Genomic DNA, 18,577 nt, shown 5'->3' with positions numbered 1-18,577 from the left:
CTTCTCTACTATATGATGCCGAAAGAACAGATACCATCTTCGTAAAGTTAAGTCTAACCAGCCATTGATCTTCTTCTTCTGCGCTGGATGCACACGCATTGCCCGAACTCTCACGGGACTTGGTAAGATTGTCTGCTGCGAGTAATGAGTGTAATGGGCAGGGGCACTACGAATGTAGTGTATGGACATTAAGTTGGGAATGTGGGTCTCAATTGGAGCGTGCAAGGCATAAATCCCTGCAGTCGCACTATCCTCTGAGCCCTCGGTGGCTCAAATGGATAGAGCGTCTGCCATGTAAGCAGGAGATCCTGGGTTCGAGTCCCGGTCGGGGCACACGTTTTCAACTTCCCCCGGTGATGTATATCAACGCCTGTCGACAGCTTAGGGTTTTGATTTCATTATCACTTCTCTACTGTTCTACTCTCGGGCAGCGCACGAGAAAAACGAGCACTTAAATCTTCCCTTGCAAGCTCTGATTTCTCCTTTCACATTCTGAGGAGAAAGTTGGAAATGGCTTGCTGCAGTGGTAATACCGATTCCCGTCAGATCACCGAAGTCAAGGACTGTTGGGCTTGCCTAGCACTTGGATGTGTGACCATCCGAGTCTGCGGAGTCCTTTTGGCAAGTGGAGTGCACTCAGCCCGTTTGAGGCCAACTGAGCAGCTACTTCATTGAGAAGTAGTGCTTCGGTCTCGTAAAGTGACACAGGGCCGGGAGAGCGGTATGCTAACCATGTGCCCCTCCATATCCGCATGCTGTGACGCCTGTCCGCTGAGGACGACACGGCAGTTGGTCGGTACCATTGGGCCTTATGAGCCTGTTCGGACGAAGTCTGAAGAGAAAGTTGGTGATTGAAATTTCTGTGAGCTGCTGCAGTGGAAAACGCCTTTGTTTTAATCGCGGCCATCCCAGTTCGTGTATCATACCCGTGCCATTCTCTCCCCTAATTTCTGTTGCCCTTCTTTGACCTTTTCCGATGTCCTCCATCAACCCCATCTAATATTGGTTAATTAATGAATTACAGTAATTTTATGATGACTGTACTCCCTGCAACTTGTCTGAACATGTCCTATGTAGGGAGTTTCGTACTGCTTGCTGTTTAATGGTAGATTTGACCACTGTTTTCTTCTATGGTCTCCATTCTAGATGTCCTCAGGAAGTCAGTCAACCTGATGCCCATTCTCAGATGGCTTGTCAGGCCTGTAGCCTTTGATTTGGGCACCACTTGAAACAGAGTTTGCAGATCGCCCACTGCACAGCAGTACTCCAGAAGAGCGCGGACGGGCGTATAGTAAGCAGTCCCTTTAGTAGACCTGTTCCATTTCCTAAGTGTTCTGCCAATAAATCGCAGTTTTTCGTTTGCTTTCCCCAGAACATTATCTATGTGACAGTTCCTGTTTAACTTATTCGTAATTGTGATACATAAGCGTTTAGTTGAGTTTACAGAATTTAGATTTGTGCGGTTTATCGTGTCACCGAAATTAGCGGTTCCTTTTAGTACTAATGTGCATGACTTCACACTTTTCATTATTTAGAGTCAATTGCCACTTTTCGCACCATACAGATATCTTGTCCACGTCATTTTACAGTTAGTTTTGATATTCTCATGACTTTACAAGACGGTAAATGACAGTATCATCTACAAACAATCTAAGAGGCCTGCTCACATTTTCTCCTAAATCGTTTATCTGGATCAGGAACAGAAGAGGGCCTTTTATACATCATGGGGAACGCCAAATGTAGCTCCTGCTTTCTTCGATGACTTTTCGTGAATTATTACGTACTGTGACCTTTCATGTTACAGCAGATGTTACACTGTGAATAGTCGGAAGTACAAATTACGGTGATAAATCGCAGAAATTTCGTTTTAATGTTCCGGAGGGATACAAGTACATCTGCTAACTGGTATTTTTTGCCATGAGAATTCTGTGACTGCAACGAAAGTGATATGTCCCCACGGTAATGTGTGCAAACTGAATATTTCAACCGTTTGTCATTGAATTCGTTATGCGGTCTGAGAGGGATGATAAATAAACATGAAATACTCTGAGTCAAGAACGAAAAATCCGCTGTACTCTTTTTAAAGCTGTCCCATACCCCTAAATTTTCTACCTGATACTGTCCTCGTTATGTGTTTTAAGGTTGATGAAATATAAGTGAAAGAATGGGCTGTACGAATCTTACAGTCAAAAGTTGACATCAGCAATATTTTAAGTGCAATTCTTGAAGACACATAAGTTTATCAAACTCCATCTCATGAATACACTACCAGTACTGTTAAACTTACGGCAAAAAATAACATAGTGGATCGCTCCTTGCATTTTTAGTAGTTATATGCGATATATATGGGTCTAACACACATCAAAATACTCGTCAGAGCTTAGTCCGTTATCTAATATATGTTTTCTGGAATTACCTTATGATTCAAAGTACGTTAAGTGAGTTTAAATATGGTGCGAACGTAAACGTTAAGTTAATCTGTAGATTAATCTGTTACCATAATCTACTTTATTTGGCATTCGCATTCATTGCTAGAGCCTTCAACCGAATTACCACCCTTCAACCAAACATCGACCTTGGGCTAATCTATACAACTAAGATATCAGGTAGGAAGATTGTATAGTATCCCACTTCAGCCAAACATGTTAGTGCTGCTGTCAGGTAAAACACCAAGTTTGAATTTTTCTCAGTGCAGATTAGCTTATTGGGTCATTTCTACGACTATTGGTAGGTTACACATCCATAGCATCAGACGCAGGGTTCTTAGAACGAAGTACGAACGTTGGGCAACAGATGGCACGCGGTGTCAAATGTTATAATGCTTAACTGCTACTTTTGTTACTACTAACTACTTGTAACTTCTGACTACAATCGCAGCCGCATACTGTAAAGTTGCTGTTGAGAAAACTACGACTTCTCAGTCACTGTGATTTGTTACACATGAGTGATTAACTCTAACATACACTGTGGGGAATGCTATTGTATCGTCATTAAGAAATATCAAATACATGACTAATATTCTCGCTCCTTCTGTCTCCATGATTTCTGCCTCACCATTTATGGTGGTTCCATCCAGCTAACGCTCACCCTGAGATACCTTGGCCTCACCCTCGACCGTCACCTCACCTGGACCCCTCACCTCCTGACCATCCAGCAGAAAGCCCATTTCCACCTCCGCCTCCTGAAACTTCTCTCGGGCCGGACATGGGGATTGCATCCTCCCACCATCCTCCACACGTACAAATCCCTCATCCATCCTATCCTCTGTTATGGCAGTGTTACCTGGATTTCTGCACCCACCCGCTTTTACAAGGCCCTCCAAATCATTGAACATTCCACCTTGCCTTCCGTATCTACCTTCCTTCCCCCAAATGGCTCTGTATGACCTCATCCCCTTCCCCCACCTCCTCCTTTTTCTCCAACATCTCCACATCCTTTACACTGTCTGCAGACTTGATGCCCCCCACCCCCTGGTTAACTCCTTCCTCTCCACCCTCCACTCGTAGCCGCACCTCTATCACTGTAGGCCTATCCTTCCCTCTCTCCACCTCCACACCCTCCATCTCCTTCAACAGGACAATTTTCAGCACCTCCCCGTCCTGCATGTGGAACTTTGCATTGAAATCTATCCTTCCTTCAACTGTAACCTAACCTGCTCCCTCCCCCCTCCTCAGGGCCCCCTTTTCCCTCTCCCCTCCTCCTCCCAGAGTGGATTTTTCTCCTTCCCTCCCTGAGTTCCTGAGCCCCCTCCTCGACTGCTTCCCGCCCATGTCCTTCCCTCCCCCGCCCTCTTCGGTGCGGTCCCCGCCCATCTCCCCCCCCCTCTCCTCCCCTCCATCCCTTCTTTCCTTCTCCCTCTCCTCCCTTCCCTCCATTCTTCCCTCCTCCCTCTTCTGTATGCCCCTGGCAGTTCCTCTCTGTTTGATTGTCATCATCAGTGTACTAAGCCAGTGTTGTGTTTGGTATTGTTCTCCTGTGCGTCAAGAGTTGTGATTTTAATTGTGTGCTGTATTTGGACATAGCGTAATTGTCATTGATTGTTATACGCTACGCCGTCTGTCGATACTTTTATGATCCAGTGCATGGGTTTGTTTTGTGTGTGCTAATTCTTTACAGTTTTTATCTCCATTTTACAGTTGCCCCCTTTTTGTCTGTTTTCTTCTGTACTGTTCCCCCTTTTTTATGAACACCGTATTTTCTCCTTGCTGTTCTTTCAAATGTCTTCCTTTGTATAATTAACGTCTTTCGGCTGAAGAGCAGCGCATATGCTGCTGCCAGCCTGCCCCAGATGGGGCACTGAAATACAATAAAGGAAAAAAAAACCTAATATTCTCTCACTTTTCAACCAACCGTGATTCGTTATAATTGAGCTTCCGACAGCTGGCATTGCTGTCACTAAACCCGTGACTGCCTTGAATGGCAAGGAGACTTTATACGCAAAGAAACAGCATCAAGAACCAGATGTGGCCCAAATATGCGCATGTGCAGAAAAGACTCCTGTCTGTACTCTGATGTGGTCACAAGCAAACGTGCAACAGCAAATGAGAATCCTCTCCGGTGCAAATGCTGTGTGCCCGTAAGCCATTGGCATTCGTTCATGTTCGGTTCGCATTCACTCGTGTTACGCTGGTGGTCGGTCTACCAGCGTATCACCAAAGGAATTTCGCTTTCTCTCCGTTTCGGCGCTAGCAGTACAGAGAGAACATACTCTGATGAGCTAAAATATTATGAGCACTGTCCATCGCGAGGTTGAAATGCCTCCTCGTGGTGTTGCGGGCACGTGACACAGTAAGAAAATAATATAGGCGGAAGAGAGACGAATGGGCAAGCATTATAGCGAACATAAGGGCAGCAAATGTGGAAATCTACTGATATAAGAAATTTTGAGAAGGGGTACATTGTTGTGACGCTGCGGCACGAAACGAGAATTTCAGAGACCGTGAAGCTGATGATCGCCTGCTGACCTATTGCTGTTGTGAGCACCTATGAAATATGACTGATGAATGGTGAAACAACGAGCAGACTGTATGGTATTGGACGACCACGTCTCAACACAGAAGGTAGAGGTCAGAGGAACCCCCACTGTGTATTCCAGAACAGGCAGCGATTTGTGGCAGATCGGACGACAGAGTATAAATCTGGCGTTTCGGAGCACACCGTTGAAACGCCACTGTTGAACATGAGGCTCCACATCACACGACCCCTAAGTGTTCCTCTGATGAAATAACCCATCGCCAGTTACGAATGTAGTGGGTACAGCGTCACTGAGTTTTCCCCTTGGATCAATAGAAACGTGTCGCCTGTCGATTGAACTGCATTTCTTGTTACACCAAGTCGAAGAAAACGATGTATTGACATATAGTCAGCACGGATTCAGAAAATATCGTCTTGTGAAACACAACTAGCTCTTTATACTCATGAAATAATAAGTGCTATCGACTGGGGATGTCAAATTGATTCCATACTTTTAGATTTCCAGAAGGCTTTTGACACCGTTCCTCACAAGCGTCTTCTAACCAAACTGCGTGCCTACGGGGTATCGCCTCAGTTGTGCGACTGGATTCGTGATTTCCTGTCGGAAAGGTCAGAGTCCGTAGTAATAGCCGGAAAGTCATCGAGTAAAACAGAAGTAATACTGATCTATATTAAAGACATAGGAGACAATCTGGGTAGCCGTCTTAGATTGTATCATTTGCCGTCTTGTAAAGTCATCAGATGATCAAAACGACTTGCAAAATGATTTAGATAAGCTATCTGTATGGTGCGAAAAGTGGCAATTGACCCTGAATAAAGAAAAGTGCGAAGTTATTCACATGAGTACTAAAAGAAATCGGCTAAAGTTCGATTACGCGCAAAGTCACACAAATCTGAGGGCTGTAAATTCAGCTAAATACTTAGGGATTACAATTACAAATAACTTAAATGGGAACGACCACATAGATAATATTATGGGTAGAGCAAACCAAAGACTGCGATTCATTGGCAGAACACTTAGAAGGTGCAACAGGTCTACCAAAGAGACTGCTTACAAAATGGCTCTGAGCACTATGGGACTCAACTGCTGTGGTCATAAGTCCCCTAGAACTTAGAACTACTTAAACCTAACTAACCTAAGGACATCACACACATCCATGCCCGAGGCAGGATTCGAACCTGCGACCGTAGCGGTCGTGCGGTTCCAGACTGTAGCGCCTTTAACCGCTCGGCCACTCTGGCCGGCAGACTGCTTACACTACGCTTGTCCGCCCTATTCTGGAGTACTGCTGTGCGGTGTGGGATCCGCATCACGTGGGACTGACGGATGACATCGATAAAGTACAAAGAATTGAAGCTCGTTTTGCATTATCGCGAAATAGGGGAGACATGATACGTGGAGAGGCAATCATTAAAACAAAGGCGTTTTTCGTTGCGACGGGATCTTCTCATGAAATTTCAATCACCAGCTTTCTCCTCCGATTGCGAAAACATTCTGTTGGCACCCAACTACATAGGGAGAAATGATCATCACGATAAAATAAGAGAAATCAGGGCTCGTACGGAAAAAATTAAGTGCTCGTTTTTATCGCGTGCCGTTCGAGAGTGGAACGATAGGGAGACAGCATGAAGGTGGTTCATTGAACCCTCTGCCAGGCACTTTATTGTGAATAGCAGAGTAATCACGTAGATGTAGATTTAGATGATCGCTGGGTCCTCACACGCCGTCATCCAGGTGAATGGCTGCACGAAACAAGCACCACGCCACAGATGCAGGGCGATGAAGGCAGAATTATGTTGTGGGGTACATTAAATTGGGCTTCGGTGGGCTCTATGGTGGTAACCGAAGGCGTCATGACAGCAGAAAATTACGTGAACATTATTGCAGACCACCTGCTTCGCTTCATGCTTGAAGTCTGTCCCTAAGGCGATGACATCTTCCAGCAAGATAATTGCCCGTGTTGTAACGTCAGAATCGTGCTACAGTGGTTTGAGGGACATTATAGTGAACTCACATTGACGTCTTGGCCAGCAAATGTGCCTGATCTATACCCATTGGAACATATATCGGACGCCAGCTGCGTGGCCGTAAACCACCATCCCGTAATTTTTGGGAACTGTTTGACCTGTGCGTAAACATTTGGTGCCACATACTTATGGGAGCCTGTAAGGATATGTACAATCCATAACAAGCAGAATCTCTGTTGAAAAGTGGAATAACACGCTATTAAACAGGTGGTGATAATGTTTTGGCTCATCGGTGTGGATATAATTCGTGCTTCTGGGATCCAAGAGAACCACAGGAAAAATACGGAATGAAAAGAAATATTGGTAGAAAATTGCCGAAGCAGTCAGTGGTCCAACTGGAGACGTGAGAAAGATTTTTTAGATGTTTGCGTCAGGCAGCTAAGAATGTACCACTGTTGAGGTACTGGTTTTTGATTATAAATGGAAATGGTTTACTCGGGATTACACTGTCTGCCCTCCAACAGACTGTATAGCACATCTTACTACGTAGCCCAAGTGACAGGTACTATGTAGATATCACATTTCAATAATAATATTTTATTGACATTATCTTTCTCCTACGTTATTTAATAAAAATCCTCGAAGTGATTTTCGTATGTCATTTCAGACGTTTTATGTCACTGCGTTGTTAAAAAAAAATAGTCTACATATACCGGGTACTGACTGCTGGCCAGTATTTCGATTGCACATGAGATTGGATTCTTCCTACACGTCGGTCAGGGGGCCTGAAGATGGCGTAGTGTACTGGTGGCAAAAGCAAAATAAAATTTGAAGTTTAGATGGCTGAGGGTGTTTTTGTCATCTCATGTTCTCATCCGACACTGCGAGATAGAGTGACTGTGTGGGTCAACGAGAGTGAGGTGGGTGCAAGCGGCATGATTATCATTTCGTAGGTTTCCTCCTCACTGTGCGACAATAATTTTAGTAATTTTATCTACATCCGTTTCTTTTAATGTGTGTAAGGGCGTTGATAACCTCGCCGATGAGCGCCCGTAAGCTCCAAACTCACTCTCTCTCTCTCTCTCTCTCTCTCTCTCTCTCTCTCTCTCTCTCTTCTGCCACCTCTCTTACACTCTCCTCTAGTGTAGACACTTCTTCACAAATGCAAGCGAACGGTAGTGAAAACTGGCGAATTGTCTGGAGACGCGCATTCGCTAGTGTTCGTTTCCGTTCGCTTCGGTGTAAAGGGGGCTGAAGACAACTCAAGCAGTGCGCAGCGGTTACGACCCGGTGACGTCACGGAGCTCAAGGCGTCGGCGGCACCTCTTATACCACCATTTCCGCCTCCCTGAAGTCAACAAGCATGCTTCTCTCCGATGTCCAAAGGCTCCCCATGCCTTAACGTGTATTTTCTGATGGTGCTGTAGGTAATGGTCTACCAAGGCTGACTTTTCTACATCCTTTGTTTTATATGAGGTATGTACACTCCTGGAAATGGAAATAAGAACACCGTGAATTCATTGTCCCAGGAAGGGGAAACTTTATTGACACATTCCTGGGGTCAGATACATCACATGATCACACTGACAGAACCACAGGCACATAGACACAGGCAACAGAGCATGCACAATGTCGGCACTAGTACAGTGAATATCCACCTTTCGCAGCAATGCAGGCTGCTATTCTCCCATGGAGAGGATCGTAGAGATGCTGGATGCAGTCCTGTGGAACGGCTTGCCATGCCATTTCCACCTGGCGCCTCAGTTGGACCAGCGTTCGTGCTGGACGTGCAGACCGCGTGAGACGACGCTTCATCCAGTCCCAAACATGCTCAATGGGGGACAGATCCGGAGATCTTGCTGGCCAGGGTAGTTGACTTACACCTTCTAGAGCACGTTGGGTGGCACGGAATACATGCGGACGTGCATTGTCCTGTTGGAACAGCAAGTTCCCTTGCCGGTCTAGGAATGGTAGAACGATGGGTTCGATGACGGTTTGGATGTACCGTGCACTATTCAGTGTCCCCTCGACGACCACTAGTGGTGTACGGCCAGTGTAGGAGATCGCTCCCCACACCATGATGCCGGGTGTTGGCCCTGTGTGCCTCGGTCGTATGCAGTCCTGATTGTGGCGCTCACCTGCACGGCGCCAAACACGCATACGACCATCATTGGCACCAAGGCAGAAGCGACTCTCATCGCTGAAGACGACACGTCTCCATTCGTCCCTCCATTCACGCCTGTCGCGACACCACTGGAGGCGGGCTGCACGATGTTGGGGCGTGAGCGGAAGACGGCCTAACGGTGCGCGGGACCGTAGCCCAGCTTCATGGAGACGGTTGCGAATGGTCCTCGCCGATACCCCAGGAGCAACAGTGTCCCTAATTTGCTGGGAAGTGGCGGTGCGGTCCCCTACGGCACTGCGTAGGATCCTACGGTCTTGGCGTGCATCCGTGCGTCGCTGCGGTCCGGTCCCAGGTCGACGGGCACGTGCACCTTCCGCCGACCACTGGCGACAACATCGATGTACTGTGGAGATCTCACGCCCCACGTGTTGAGCAATTCGGCGGTACGTCCACCCGGCCTCCCGCATGTCCACTATACGCCCTCGCTCAAACTCCGTCAACTGCACATACGGTTCACGTCCACGCTGTCGCGGCATGCTACCAGTGTTAAAGACTGCGATGGAGCTCCGTATGCCACGGCAAACTGGCTGACACTGACGGCGGCGGTGCACAAATGCTGCGCAGCTAGCGCCATTCGACGGCCAACACCGCGGTTCCTGGTGTGTCCGCTGTGCCGTGCGTGTGATCATTGCTTGTACAGCCCTCTCGCAGTGTCCGGAGCAAGTATGGTGGGTCTGACACACCGGTGTCAATGTGTTCTTTTTTCCATTTCCAGGAGTGTATTTGGAAAAATGTCATATTCCAACCTAACTGAATTCTTAGATTAGAATTTTAAACATTCTAAGTTACTCAAATTGTAATTTGTCCAGCTGCTATAAAGTTAAGTATTTGTTTGTATATGGAGAGATTGTTTGTTGCACTTAGTGTCGTGGTAGGTAGATAGCCACAAAACATTACAAATTGTTTGTCGCATTGTACCACAGTGGGTAGTCGAAGTGTACGCTGTCCTCGTCCGCGGCAAAATCACGTTAGGATGTCTCAATCCCTTGTAGGCGATGGAGGTGCAGTCTGCATCTCCATTCGTGAGAGCGGAGATGAAGCATTGTGACGTTGAACTCTCTATTGTTCATTCTAAGGCAATAACACGGTCGTGCAAGGATGTTGTGTACCGTATCCAAATATGTCTTACCTTGCCTTGGTATGAAGGTGCCCCTTGCTTCTCCATAAGACTATAAGTTGCGCAGCACATCTTGGAGAAGCTCTGTGTATGGAACATTGTCATAGATCGTGGACCCATGGGGGATAGCATTCTTATCAAGAGCACTTACAAATTCATTTTCTCTGAAACCATAGTGTCCTTTCACACATAACATTGTAACTTTCTTGTGAAAGTGGTGCTGTTCTGAAATCTGTTCTATTATCTGGTACACCAAGTAGCTGGTCGTATCATTGGCTGCATGAGTCCGTTGTAACAGCAACTCTCCAGTGGAAGACTCAGCAGGAGAGACACTCAGTAGCTCGGTACGGGCTTTTGTTGAAGTTTCTAGAACATACCTTCACCGAAGAGTCAAGCAGTATATTGCTCCGCTCCTACGTATATCTCACGAAGAGACATGAGGATAAAATCAGAGAGATTAGAGCCTACACAGAAGCATACCGACAGTCCTTCTTTCCACGAACAATACGAGACTGGAATAGAAGGGAGAACCGATAGAGGTACTCAAGGTACCCTCCGCCACACACCGTCAGGTGGCTTGCGGAGTATGGATGTAGATGTAGATGTAGAGTAATGCCTCACTTATTCCCAGAATACGAGTTTCAACACACACTCCTGGAGAACTTATCCTATGTCGTTATAGTGCTTGTGGGGCAGTATGCAAGAAATACTGCCGCCTTGGCGTCTCCTGTTCACTTACGAAGCGGCGTTACCGTTTGCATGTGAAAGGGTTTTGTACCTTCTTTTTGTAATTGTCGTTCTTGAACACATGTCTCATATCCTTGGTTTCACACTGAAGATGGCTACCGAAGAAATTGTCATAGCTACAGGTATCAAACCATCACCAGAAGTCATATTCTGTTTTTCTCTGTTGTTGTCACACTAGAGTCATTAGTCTTCTGGCTGGTCTGATGCGACCTCCCACGATTTCCTCTCCTGTGGCAACGTCTCCAATGTAATGTTGCAAAAATCGTTGGAGAAATGCACAAAACGTAGTTGTAATCTACAGCACTGTGTAAATCCTGGTTTTAGAGTTAGCAAGGCGAACTATGATCACGATTTGGAGAACCAGAGATGATCATAAGTCTTTCCCGCCACATCTAGATGCAGTTATGACGGAACGCCATTCTAAAACTGTGGTAATGAGATGATTGCAGAAGGAAATCATCCCATTTTCGCGTGCAACAAGTTACGAGGGGAATTCGTGCTACAACTGAGAAGATTACATGTTCAGTTTCCATGAAGCTTGTGCTGATTCTTCATCTAAGGCATCCTGGAAGTTTACAACACTTATTGGTGGTGGATTATTTTTTATTTGTTGCATACATTTCGGATCTTTAGAGCATAAATGAAGCTTTGGCAGCTGCAGTTGCTCGATATTTTGTGTTACTGGGTTTTGGACAGAAGGCGGTACGTCATCCATCATCACACCGCCGAAGTTTCCAGAACCACAGCCTGTCTAAAAGGCTGCCCATTCAGCAGCAAACTTTTATAAGCTGGTCTGTGAGCAGTGTCATCGCGACAGGTGTTGTCGCGTTCCACGCCTACCTATGTCGTGGATGGTGTAAGGCCCTTTACACATGTTTCTGCCCGCGTTCTGCCCGTTTACAAACTCACGTTTGACTAGTAGTTTCTGATGACATTTCTCGTGGAGAACAGCAGTTTTTCTTAATACTTTAAGACGAACAGAAACAGTCTCGACCACAAGAAACCTTAATTTTTGTGGTTACCGATTTCAGCCAGTTACTGAACATCTTCAGACCTCATACCACGTTGGTAGGCGGTGGTGGTGAGCGGAGCAGGCGTTACCAACTCCGCAAACGTCAACTGCCGAAAAGGTTCCCTCGCGGCAGGCGTTGGTTGCGTATACACTTGCGAGCTCCATACTGGCAAGTGGCTCATGAACTGCTCGGAGAAAAAATTGACGTGGAGAGCGTCTGCTAAGCTTTCTGTCAGCCACGTTGTCCATGAGCACATAGACACTTACGAGCTCGCAGTAGTGCCGTCCTCACTGAGCATGAACGCCTCTCTGTGCTCGCCGAAGAAACATACAGCAGGTGTCTCGCTTCCGAACACCGTACACTTGCACATCATTGCGGCAGTTTTTAGGTACGTTCGGGGACCTGAGTAAAGGGAAAGATAAACAGCTATGCATAATTTTCAGTTTGAATTTGGGGGTAGAAATAACTGGTGAATATTTAATGTCATTTTTAAGAGTTTCATCTGATGTTAAAGGGTACTAGGGTAGCCAGCTACAAAAAATCCCCAATACAAGACCTCATCGATGGTCAAACTTTTGGCGCCAGTCGTATAATATTTTACTAACGGAAGTAAATGCGCAGTGCAATATCGTAGTAAACACTTGTGATAATTAGTTTAGCATAAAATACTACACTGCTTGGCCATTAAAATTGCTACACCAAGAAGAAATGCAGATGATAAACGGGTATTCATTGGACAAATATATTATACTAGAACTGACAAGTGATTACATTTTCACGCAATTTGGGCGCATAAATCCTCAGAAATCAGTACCCAGAACAACCACCTCTGGTCGTAATAACGGCCTTGATACGCCTGGGCATTGAGTCAAACAGAGCTTGGATGGCGTGTACAGGTACAGCTGCCCGTGCAGCTTCAACACGATACCACAGTTCACCAAGAGTAGTGACTGGCGTATTGTGACGAGCCAGTTGCTCGGCCACCATTGACCAGACGTTTTCAATTAGTGAGAGATCTGGAGGATGTGCTGGCCAGGGCAGCAGTCGAACATTTCCTGTATCCAGAAAGGCCCGTACAGAACCTGCAACGTGCGGTCGTGCATTACCCTGCTGAAATGTAGGGTTTCGCAGGGATCGAATGAAGGGTAGAGCCACGGGTCGTAACACATCTGAAATGTAACGTCCACTGTTCAAACTGCCCTCGGGCATGGATGTGTGTGATGTCCTTAGGTTAGTTAGGTTTAAGTAGTTCTAAGTTCTAGGGGACTGATGACCACAGATGTTTAGTCCCATAGTGCTCAGAGCCATTTGAACCATTTTTGTTCAAAGTGCCGTCAATGCGAACAAGAGGTGACCGAGACGTGTAACCAGTGGCACCCCATACCATCACTCCGGGTGATACGCCAGTATGGCGATGACCAATACACGCTTCCAATGTGCGTTCACCGCCATGTCGCCAAACACGGATGCGACCATCATGATGCTGTAAACAGAACTTGGATTCATAAGAAAAAATGACGTTTTGCCATTCGTACACCCAGGTTCGTCGTTGAGAACACCACTGGAAGCGCTCCTGTCTGTGATGCAGCGTCAAGGGTAACCGCAGCCATAGTCTCCGAGCTGATAGTCCATGCAGTGGCAAACGTCGTCGAACTGTTCGTGCAGATGGTTGTTGTCTTGCAAACGTTCCCATCTGTTGTATATATATACACGAAGCTATAAATCACTGTTCACTCAAAATTACTACAGAGATTGTTTAGACAGAAACCGTTAAAAACGTTAAACATTAAACGCTAACACACAGCATTCTATCACGAGGCTTATCTATAAAAAAAATGGTATTGCCCAGTTGCCTGACAAAAGAATCGAGTGAAATTTACAAAGAACTTTGCAGTATGAACACACTCACTAGTATTGATAGGGGACTGTAGATGATTTTACTGGCATTTCTTTAGTATTTGGATGTCATAAAAGCGTAAGTGCCGTTGTACTGTTTGAATTTACAAGCGTGCAGTGTCATCAGAGGTACTGTGTCACCTGGAGGCTTGCTTGGACGATCTCTGCTTTGCAAGATGCGCGATAGATCATGCGCACTGTTATTTGCGAAATGAGGAGACCCAGTGGTTGCAATGGTGTGTCATTATAGTAGGCCGAGCGGTACGGTTGCAGTTATATCCTGAGGAAGTGGAACGTTCTGATTTACTGATTAGTTATTTGAGATGAGCAAAGAGATTGAATCATTTTGAGAACAATATTTTATTATGATTATTTTGATGAGTGATAAAGGAGGGTTTAATATAAGGTAATTGATTTCACATTTTGTACTTCATTGCGGCAGTTTTTAGGTACGTTCGGGGACTTGAGTAAAGAAACGGCTATGCACAATTTTCAATTTGAATTTGGGGGCAGAAATAACTGGTGAATATTTAATGTCATTTTTAAGGATTTCATTTGATGTTAAAGACTACTTACGTTTGTCCACTCGAGAACTGTAATATTTTTTGTGTATTAATGTTTGTGAAGCAAAGAAAGAGATAATTTCTTCAATACAGAAATTTTTCTGATCAGAGAACTAATTACATTTGATGATATAATTTATCCCGTCATTTTTCGCATCCAACATGACGCCAGGGGTAATACAGCTGTGCCTCTCCATATTATTGGAAGAATGGGACCTCTCAACAGGTCGTCGCCGTTCTCGCCAGCGATGGTCATCCAGGGTAGTCTAGAACAGCGATTCATCGCTGAACTCAACGTGACGCCATTCATTAGCTGTCCACGCCTCCTCATCACGACACCACTCAAATCGCAGCTGTCTGAGTTGCGGCATTCACCGCAGACCAGTTGCCAGGTGTTTTACCGCCCTAGGCGAGAACTGAAAAATGACACTCTCTCTCTTTTACTGACTCCGTTCCCCAGAGACTGCCCCCTCCTCTCTGCTACCACCAATATCCAACGGCACACCAACTCAAATCTCCTATTATACTTTTAAACTACGGTGACCAGACGTCCTCATTTTCTGCGTACAGTCCTCAATGTTCATGCTTCGTCCTCTGTTCCTTTAGAACTGATTGAGGACAACAAACGTCTTCAGTTTTTTTGTCCCCAACTTCAGAAATTTACCAAAACAACTGAAAAAGGAAGAATCTGCTGAACAGTTAAAACTAGAACCTAACTGAATATACCAGTGCAAAAGCATTTGGCGTCAATTATTTATTTGATTTAATTGCAAGAAAATGGATTAGTAAAGATTGGGAACGGTTTTCCGGTGCAAATCAATTTTTCCTTGAATTTATATGTCATGTTGTAGTGATGGAAGACAAATGAACTGCAGAGATTAAATCAAAAAGAAGGACCAAGGTAGGTATGACATTTATATGTACGTCCACATGGAAACTCGGCAAATCATGCTTAAGTATCTGGCAGACGTTATCAAGAGTATCAAGTCGCGACATGACCGCAAGACAGCGCACGTACCCTTTTCCAGGGCTCGACAGAGATGAATGAAGCTCTTATTTGCTTCCATTTCTTACTCATCAGCGACTGCTTTAGTTTTGTAGCAGGTAGAGGCATTGTGTTTATCTTCGTCAAAGTAAGTAAAGACCTATTAAGTAACTGTGCCGTCTGCTTTTGAAAGAAATTCGGTGCTTTTAATTTTTTCTCTTTTTCATTTTTTCTCCTCGGTTGCTCACCTTTTCTCGCTGCTTGAATTGAAATTAATTTTTTCCGCTCTTTGCGGTCCCTAAAATTTTGCCGCCTGGTCTTGCCAAATGGCAGAAACGGCCCTGGTGAACGGCAACCTAAGCGAGGGACACAAATTCACTAGTCCAGCTGCTCATGGCCTCCGACCAATGGTGTGGAATGACACACAATGTTGCAATGAGACGATTAGTTGTTTTTGGATGGCAAGCACAGATGTGAAGAGTTACGATATACTGGGTGCATCATATGGCTATCCTTTCTTGTGGTAGCCAAACGCGGTCGACTGGAACCTTGACGAGTATGCTTGCCTTTTAAGTTCTCATGAGTCCAACATCGGACAACTGTCACATTTACATGCCTCACAAATCTGGATATTGCATGATTCGACCTGCCGGCCAACATGTGACTCACAATTTGGTTACTTTCAATCTCTGTCTCGTGCTGATAATGCTGTCTCACAGAAGTACGTGACATTTCAGTGTCCTTCACAGTGATAACCCTACATCTGACGCTGTTCGTGTGCCTTATACACCCCAGCAGGCCTGGTAAAAACACTCAACACTAGCAATACTAACGCACTCCGGCGGCCGCTCTACCATTCGCAGAGAAGTGCAACTCCAGTTATTTACATATCAGTTGATGTTGTGTATGTTGTAAAGAAACTGGTTCTCCACTTCTGAAAAAAAACCTTTTAAATAATAAAACATGACCTATACAAGGAATCTGACTATCCCTGTTAGTCACGAACGAAAAAAAAAAATGGCATAGTATTTGTCAGAACGTGCAGAATCTTATGTGGGGCCAATAAGACGTCAATTTTAATCTAAATATGGTATGCAAATGTTTACGTAATAAAAAAACAAATTAAGTAATTCAGTACACTTACTATATAGATGCGATAAATCACTTTGATGGGGGCCAAATGAACAATTAAAGTCAATATAATTCCAGTAAACCTGCAAAAGTAAAAAAAAAAAATATTGTAGGGGCCTACAAAGACAGCTGGCCGGAGTGGCCGAGCGGTTCTAGGCGCTACAGTCTGGAACCGCGTGACAGCTACGGTCGCAGGTTCGAATCCTGCCTCGGGAATAGGTGTATGATGTCCTTAGGTTAATTAGGTTTAAGTAGTTCTAAGTTCTAGGGGACTGATGACCTCAGAAGTTAAGTCCCATAGTGCTCAGAGCCATTTTTGAACCTAGATAGACATCGCGCATCTGCTAGATGCCCACAAAATACGTAATTTTGTTTTGAAGCTGACAGCCAATGGAAAAATAGGTGCAAAAATACTATTAGTCAGTTTTCAAACAGTAATGGCGGACAGCATCAGCTGGTAATATATGGAATTTTATGGTAGCTAATTTTAACATAGTTCAAATGGCTCTGAGCAGTATGGGACTTAACTGCTGAGGTCATCAGTCCCCTAGAACTTAGAACTACTTAAACCTAACTAACTTAAGGACATCACACACATCCATGCCCGAGGCAGGATTCGAACCTGCGACCGTAGCGGTCGTGCGGTTCCAGACTGTAGCGCCTAGAACCGCTCGGCCACAGCGGCCGGCAGCTAATTTTACTGCACAAAAAATAAATTATGTATTCCCTCCAAAAGAAGTTACACACAAACATTAAAATAAAATTATGATGAGCAGCAAAATGTCTGAGAAGAATTTTGAAAGAAAATTATTAACTAAACTTTAATTTGGCGGGTTTTGAACACTGTCAACAAGACGAAATAATGGAAAGAATATTTATTGGAACTAAACAAAATTGAACTTTGATATTGGGACAGTATTTTTAAAGTAGATAATTTAACTTCAATTGTCTTTAATTTTGAAATGAGAGAGAGCTTAATAATTTTCTTTTAATGTGTTAACTGTTGCTACAGACAGTGCGATGACGTCAGTGGTGGTCCGCGCGGACGATGTGTGAAGTTCATCCAGGTTCGTGGCGTGAAGATAATGATGGATCCTCCTGTTTCATTAATATTCCAGTTACGGCGGTGGTCCACGTCTCCGTTGTAGTCGATTCAGCTGGCAGTACTGGCGCGATAATAATAATAATAATAGTTCCAGTGTGTGCGTTGTCGTTACGCGCGCGACGTTTTATTATTAAAAGTTTATTAATCACGCGGTGCGGGTAGGTCGGAATTATGCAATGTGTTTAGTATTTACGATATATAGCCGGTTAATGCCAATACTTCGCACAGTTCTTCCACCGTGTTGCCACAGGAACACAGTCACATGTGTTTATCACTATAACAGTCCGTTAAACATCAGTTCAATTTATGTCGTCGTCTTTAAGACAGTTTGGACGATATAATTAATGTTTCTTGATCAAATCACAACACTGTTATTTTACTTAACATTTTGGTTTGTTCCACTTTCACGCAATTCTAACAGTTAGTGTCTCCACACGACAATGATGTCTGGTTCACGGCTAATTGTCACAAGTTCACACAGTATGTAAAATCGTCACCGCAAACACTCGATATAATTTTCAGGTTTTACTGTTCACATAATAATGCACGATCTCCTATTAACAAAGCGGATGCAATGTAATTAATTGTTCCTCCGCGTATCACCGCCTTTCACGCCGAACTTTGCAACGTTTCTCCATCCGCGAACCGGCCACGATACCACAACAATTCGCACGCTCTCTACCGATAGTCGTTCGCTCTCTCTCTGACACAGTACTTCTCCTAGCCTAAACGAAGATTTAAAAAGCATATAAAACCAGAACATTCATATTCGTACAATATAAAATATAAAACAGTAGCAAAATGAATGAAGAAACAATGTGACGTATTAACAAATAAAGAATAGTTAAAATAAATGACACATACGTACTATGACAAGGTAATGCACAAAAAAA

The 18,577-nt window shown here is 44.7% G+C and overlaps 1 non-coding gene across 1 annotated transcript; it reads left to right on the top strand.

Moving 5' to 3' along the window:
* Window positions 1-258: 258 nt before the first annotated feature.
* Trnat-ugu (transfer RNA threonine (anticodon UGU)) lies at window positions 259-333 on the top strand. Its single transcript has one exon. It is a non-coding gene; the product is annotated as a tRNA-Thr (tRNA).
* Window positions 334-18,577: the final 18,244 nt, after the last annotated feature.

The sequence above is a fragment of the Schistocerca serialis genome, chromosome 4, assembly GCF_023864345.2.
Source record: "Schistocerca serialis cubense isolate TAMUIC-IGC-003099 chromosome 4, iqSchSeri2.2, whole genome shotgun sequence".
NCBI classification, from domain to species: Eukaryota; Metazoa; Arthropoda; class Insecta; order Orthoptera; family Acrididae; genus Schistocerca; species Schistocerca serialis.
The sequence above is the reverse complement of the archived record's forward strand: the minus strand, read 5'-3'. Positions and strand labels throughout refer to the sequence as shown.